At 36.1% G+C, this 7137-nt stretch overlaps 1 long non-coding RNA gene across 1 annotated transcript; it reads right to left on the reverse strand.

The window, feature by feature from the left end:
* Positions 1-744: 744 nt before the first annotated feature.
* On the reverse strand, positions 745-2662 carry LOC122134360. The gene is made up of 3 exons (XR_006156419.1): positions 2373-2662; positions 1063-1528; positions 745-795 (listed from the first exon to the last, which is right to left on the reverse strand). It is a non-coding gene; the product is annotated as an uncharacterized LOC122134360 (long non-coding RNA).
* Between the last annotated feature and the right edge of the window lie 4475 nt (positions 2663-7137).

Below are 7137 nucleotides of genomic sequence, written 5' to 3' on the forward strand. Positions count from 1 at the left end.
CACTGATCCCACTAACTGACCAGTTTTTAAAGTGCAGCTTCACAGCAGGGCTATTTTGTGTGTATAAAATATAAACTTTTTTGCACACCAGAATGACCTGCAGCATAGTATAACACATTACAAGAACAAACCATTAGAACATCCTGAAAAATTCAACATTATGTCCAGTGTACAATGATTGTTGAACAGACAAAGAAAACAGCTGTTCACAAAGTGCAGAGTGACAGTCATGTCTGAGTGCCTAGGCGAGGAGCTTGTTTTTCAGAGTCATGAACTTGGGCTTGGTTTTGGGCGCAGTGTGTCAAGTCCCACGAAAAGTCTTTGAAACACCTCAATGTTTTGGAAACCTTGGATGGATACTCAAGATTAAGTGCATATGTCAACCCAAGCAGCAAGCAGCATGCTTTGGCCAGATTTCCAAGATTGGTAAGGACTGGTATTCCCTCTATGATGATTCCTACTGCATCTGGCTCACGGCAGACATAGATGATCATATTCTTCATTTTCAGGTCCTCATGAACAGTGGTCTCTGCAGCCCCCTTTGAGATAAAAAAAACAATAAAGTATTTAAGACAATCTCATTTCTTGATGAAAAACAAATACTACCACCACTACCTGCTAAATGCTGGTTCAGTCAGTTCACAATTTAAACCTGTTCACCAGACTGACCCAAACCTGCTTTGAAACAATACTTACAAAGTAATCAGAGATGAGCTCTTGTCCACTCTCTCCCATATACTCAAGAGGCATCTCAGAGTGACATCTCTTCTTCTTCACTGCAGTGGCACTTGGGTCCTAGTTAATAGAACAATAATTAATAAATTATTTTTTGTTGGTAAATTCACTCCAAACCATGTAATGCCATCATTACCCTAGGTCTGTAATAGTTTTTCTTTTTTATTTATTATAATAGATAAATAGTAATAACACTTGAGACAGTTTTTCTTCTAATTAGTCTAATTAAAAAAAAAAAAAAAAAAAAAAACAGCAAGATAACTGAAAAACAAACTACTGAATTGATTAATATTGTATCTTTTAACTTAGTAACTACTTTTGACCCACCTGTATCAGTTCCATCATCAAGTTTTTGATGCGTTGACCAGTTGCTCCACCCTTGGCACTAAAGAGCTCTAGGAGCTTTGGGGTAATCAAGCTTTGGGGCAGCAATTAAGTCAAGTCTCAGATTCTCAAGGGTGTCATCTGTTTCACCATGTGGGTGTGAGGGCAAGTAATTCACCTCTGCCCTCTTTGGTTTCTTGACATTTTTAGCAGCTTTTCGCTCATCACTTGACTTGTTTCTCAGTGAGTTTATCAGGAGTTCAGTGCTTCCAAGGGCTTTCCGTTTTGTCCGGTAGTTTCCACACTTGTACTTTAGGCTTTGCTGCCACCCATAAATTCCATTGAAAGATCCGGGCTCCTTTAAGCAGGGATGCTTTGCAACTAGTGCCTCTGCCACTGCACATCTCTGGGCATCATTGGGGTAAGCGGTGTAGGAAAACATGGCTTCAGCCAGGCGCTCCAGTTAGGCCTATGCATAGAGTAACATATTACATTGTTAACATACATGTTACATAGAACATTGTTACATTGTGAGTAGGGCTGCACGATTAATCGCATGCATTTGTCATGCGTGTCTCATCAGTAAAGCTGGTTCCGTGATTAGCGGTAAATATCCGTCACCTGTTTTCAAATGCACCGGGAGTTCATACACAGAGCCGTAGTTCACTGACAAGCTACGCAATATCGTGTTCATAATCGAATGCGATTAATCTCAATTATGAACAGAATATTGCGTAGCTTGTCAGTGAACTACGGCTCTGTGTATTAACTGCCGCTCCCGTTTGAAACAGGTGACAGACATTTACCGCTAATCACGGAACCGGCTTTACTGATGAGACACGCATGACAAATGCATGTGATTAATCGTGCAGCCCTAATTGTGAGCGTACACTTTTGTGAAAGAGGAACTATGCCAGATATTTGCCTCAACTATGCTTTACCATAATTAAACAGCTTTGGACTAATTGATAATCACTCAGCTAACGTTAGCTGTGGCTTTGAGTGTAACCTTAGTGCGTCAGCGTCCACTACCAAACTAATGTTATATCGAAGCCACGAAAATGTTTTTGAAGTTACAAACACCTCTGAAACATTAAACTGTATCACACAAAGACAACATTACGTATACAGTGCACACACACGTAGATTTATACAGTATGTGGTTCAAGTTAAGAGCTGTTTGAGATAGAGCACATTCGAATTTGGCGGTCGCAGATGTTTGTAGGAAACAGAGCGGTGCTTTGCAGATTGCACAACACAAACACGTTAATTAGAGTAAAATCAAACTTTTAAAAATACAAAGAATTACTCACATGGGGAACTTGAAGTATAAATGATCCGGCTCCGTGGAAAACCTTGTTCAAATAAACTCATGAAACAGACGAGCGTGAAGGACTTGCCCGGGCTTGTTCTTCCGTTGCTGCAGGTGGGCGGGTCGTGTCTTTTTACGTCTGGTATAAACTTTTAAAATGAGTTTTGTAAAATCAATTTATGTTGAAGTCCAATTAAATTAATTTTATTATAGAAAATATTAAGTTACGAAAATATTCACACTTTTTACTTATTGATAACTCAAAAAAACAAAGAAAGAAAAATAAATTAACTAATTTTAACAAATAAATATTAACAAAATTAATTCATACGGACAATAGCACTGAACGACTTTTTACAGTGTGTTGTATTGCAGAGGGCTGTCGATAAAAATAGAGCGTCAACATCGGTAAACAGAGAGGAAGAGACAGAAGCCTTGTTGTGCTTTCCTTCTACGATGCTAATTTTGCCATCTCTTTCTGCTGTACGGTCTATAAATACAGATAATGTGGGTTTGGTAAAGAACAGATATGATCAGACTGCAAATGTGGCCAGCTGGACTGATCTGAGGTGATTTAATATACATAAAGGAGGTTAGATATTTTGGTCTCAGAACTACAGTATATAGGTCACAGACCACTTTGCCTCATTCAGTATTTCACCTTATTGCTGCCATTGCTGTCAAGAGTGATTAATATTCCAGTGTCCTCATGCAAATTTACCCAAATAGGGTTGATGTGATTGGTGAAACTGTGGTAACCGGTGTCAGAGGAGACCATTTAGTGAGATCATGCATATGCATGAGCTAATTCATTTATCAGCTTGGCTGCAGTTTATCTTTGAAAATAAATATGCAAGGGTTTTTAATTTTCACAAAAAGAAAAAAAAGAAAGAAAAAGAAAGAAAGAAACAGCTAACTTTGGCAATATGAATTGACCACCTGTCTCTAATCAGGAAGAGATCATCAGATAATGCACAAATGAATGGAAAGAGACAGTATTGATAAAAAAATAAATAAAAAAAAATGTTTAATGTATGTATTTTGTTTATTTATTCGTTTGTTTATATATATATATATATATATATATATATATATATATATATATATATATATATATAGATATATATATAATATATATATATTTTATTATTTTATTATAACTTATTATTTTAGCTTCTTATTTTAAATGAGTTTAACCTGTGTTTAACCTGATGTACTACAGAAATTAAAATTTTTCAGCTGGGTCTTGACAGTGGACAGAGATGAAATGTTATGGACAGTATGGGGTAGTGAAGCCCATAGTTCATGGTACTAAAATAACACTGGTTCCACAGCAATTGGGATGCTGCCTTGTAAGACATCTGCCTATAAAGGCAGCTAGGAAGCTCACTAGGTTTTGTAACAGAGCTTATATGTGTGAGAGAGACAGAGATGTAGGGAGAGAGAAGAAAATACCCTGAGGGGAAAGAACAGAACTGAATCAAGGACAGCGGGAAGGAATATCTGTGCAAATCAGATCCAAGTCACTGCAATGAAGATTTCAAAACACACCCAAACACTCATAACTAACCACAACTGACCAAACCTGCATCACTTTGCAGGTTTCATATCATTTTTTTGGAGCACCTGACTGATGCATTGTGGCTATCCAACATGGTAAACTCATCTAGTAGAATCTTGATAGCTCATTCATAGCAGTTTTGGTGGAACTAGTGCATGTTGTGGAATCTGGTATCCCTTCAGGAAATTAAACCTGCATTATTTAGCACGTTCAACACATTTCCATGGAAAAAAAAATAAAAAATCTAATCCAGACAGGTGGTTTGTCAATGACAGTATCAGGTCTACAGGTATTACATTAAAGCAGGTGATTGCAAGCACATTGCAGCATCACAGACACCCAAAGGAAAGAAAAAAAATCACAAATGAGGTTTCTTATAATAATATGTTATGTAGTTTAATATTAATAATATTATGGTGTATTTATAATATTTCATTATATCCTGCATAAATGATTTGGAAAATAGATGGATGGTTATATTAATATTAATTATATAAATAATTCATTTTTCAGCAAGAATGCATTACATTAAGCAGTAGAAACATTTTTAAGGTTACAAAAAATCTATTTAAATAAATGCATATATGTGTGTGATTGTGTGTGTGTGTGTGTGTGTGTGTGTGTGTGTGTGTTTCACCCCAATAATTTCATGAATAAATAAATAAATAAATAAACAAATTCAAGAATTTGAGATAAAAAAAAAAAAAAAAAACATCTTAATAAAAATTAGTCCATTGATGTACAATGCCTGTTTTCCCAGCATGCTTTAATCTAACATGGCATTTCCAGAATATTCTTTGCAGCTCTGAGACGTCATCGGCTCTTAGACAATATTGCATACATCATGCAGAACAAACAACTTTACTTCTGAGTCCCAGACCGAATCTCTTTGTGTTAGTATCTGTCATTCCATTGGATGTATCCAGCACTGCCTGTGATAGTCCAAGAGTTAACGCCAGGGTTACATTTAATTACAGGCCACGGTTCCCCACGCGTGGAATTTTCCTCCCCTTGTGAAAAGAAAATTAATTGCATGAAGCTTAAAGCTCATTATGAGGTTTATCCCGCCCAAAGCCATGCTTATCACCATCTATGATAATGAAGTATCCCATAATCCCTAGAATGATGGATATGGAGAATTCATTATGTTTTGCACAATGTTAACATGGGAGAGCCTCATGTGAGGTGAACACATCTATTTGTGTGCCTATAGACAATATTCTGCACATGGAAACAAAGATCCGCATTGCTGATTTGATGTTTTGTCTGCAGCCAAGTTAAGTTTTTTTTTTTTTTTCATTTCCTTGTAATTTCCTTCATGCTCAGTGAATATAGACACATTTTGATGTTTATTTCGAAATCTTTATTAATGTTCTTTGTGTCGGCCTTGTTTTTACACTAGCACACTGAAATATACAACAAATACTAATAAACCTTGACTAAGAGTGCATCCACCACAGAATACCACTCACTCATCTCAGAACTAATCTGAGATGCCCTAAGAAGAGGGATCTGGATTTAGCTGAACCAGATCAGGACATCTTGACATGTTCTAAGCCTAAAACAGCGAATGTTGACTCTGAGCTGTGATTTGTAATATAGGGTCAATCTGACATCTATCCTGGATCTTCAGTGGTAATGGTGAGGATTAAACCAGGGTTAAACCAGCTAAGACCAGCAAACCACCTGGTTTAAGCTGTTTGTTTTCAGCAGGGTAAAGAACTGACACTCTTTACAAAAAGGATTTTGAAGGAAACCATGTTTCTTACAGCATTGAAGTCGAAATTAATCCAATTTACTAATGATTTTTTTTTAAATGATTCATTAGTGCTTGTTATAAAAAAAGTAAATAAAAATAGTAAAAACTAACATTAGGTAATGTGCTATGAATAAACATGAATGAACAACACTGATAAATTAATATAAATATATTGTTTAAATAGTTTTCATATATCTATTAACAGTAACCTAGAATAATAAATGCTGTAAGAATGTTGTTTCTGATACCTAATTCAATAACTTATGCTATAACAATTTCAAGAATTTGTTATTGTGTTTCGCCTGTGTGCTCTGAGACAAAAGTTATTTATTATGTAGGGAAAAAAACAACAGGCTTTCCTGGGTGCTGCAACATTTTTTATTTATTTTTTTATTAATATTTTACACTAGAAGTGGCACGTTTATTCTCTTGAACACATGGAATGGAAACTTTATTTGGTACAGCTAATGCCAATAAAGCCCTAGAATGTGTCTATGAAGTTTCAGCTCAAAATACCCCACAGATCATTTATTATATCATTTTGAAAATGCCTATTTTGAGTGGAAGCAGAAATGTGCTGTTTTTGTGTATGTCTCTTTAAATGCAAATGAGCATCCCATCCCCCCCCCCCATAACAGAATCTGCCTCTACATCTACAACCTCAAATACTATAACAATAACACAAAACATCTGTTTGGTTTAGATGCCTATCACGCTGAAATCATTCATTTTAAAGCCATATCAGTTTAAACTTTAAATATATGGTTTTCTGAGTGCACACATCCAAAGTACGTAAAGCGGGTGTCACACAGCATGTGAGTATTAAACTAAGTTCTCTTTCATGTCTTATTGCATTTAAACTGTCAAATACACATAAGTTTATGTTGAAAACACAAATCTGATTCTGAAAACACAATCAGTTATGTATGTGAAGGTAAACGACTGGGAAAGAAATCACATTTCTTACTTGAAGCGTGAAGTTAAACCTGGTGGATTGTGTGCGGCTCACTCAGGGCGGGGTCTCTGCTAATACGGCTAACTAATACGGCTAACCTAACCTAAGGTCAACGTCGTGGGCGGGGCTTGTAAAATATGATGTTACATTTTACAGATTCTGTGAACAGCTTGTTCTGAGCCACTGCTTATCATTTATGGGGATTAAGAAAGGAGCGGGTGGATTTTTATCATTATGAAAAAAAATATCATTATGATATCATTATGGGTGGTTGTTCATACACACTGCTAACACACATTTATGTTCAAATGTGGATTCCTAAATATAATGACCAACATAATCTCTATTACGGGGCCATTACTTTGGCATTGTTCAAAATTTTCTTAACAAATCCGTCTACACCGTTTGCCTCAGTGTGGCTTATGATGAGGTGATTGGACGTGACACACACACTGCGGTAGACTTTCAGGTTGACATCTTCGGTTGCGGAG

This window comes from Cyprinus carpio, chromosome B14 (genome assembly GCF_018340385.1).
Source record: "Cyprinus carpio isolate SPL01 chromosome B14, ASM1834038v1, whole genome shotgun sequence".
Classification (NCBI taxonomy): Eukaryota; Metazoa; Chordata; class Actinopteri; order Cypriniformes; family Cyprinidae; genus Cyprinus; species Cyprinus carpio.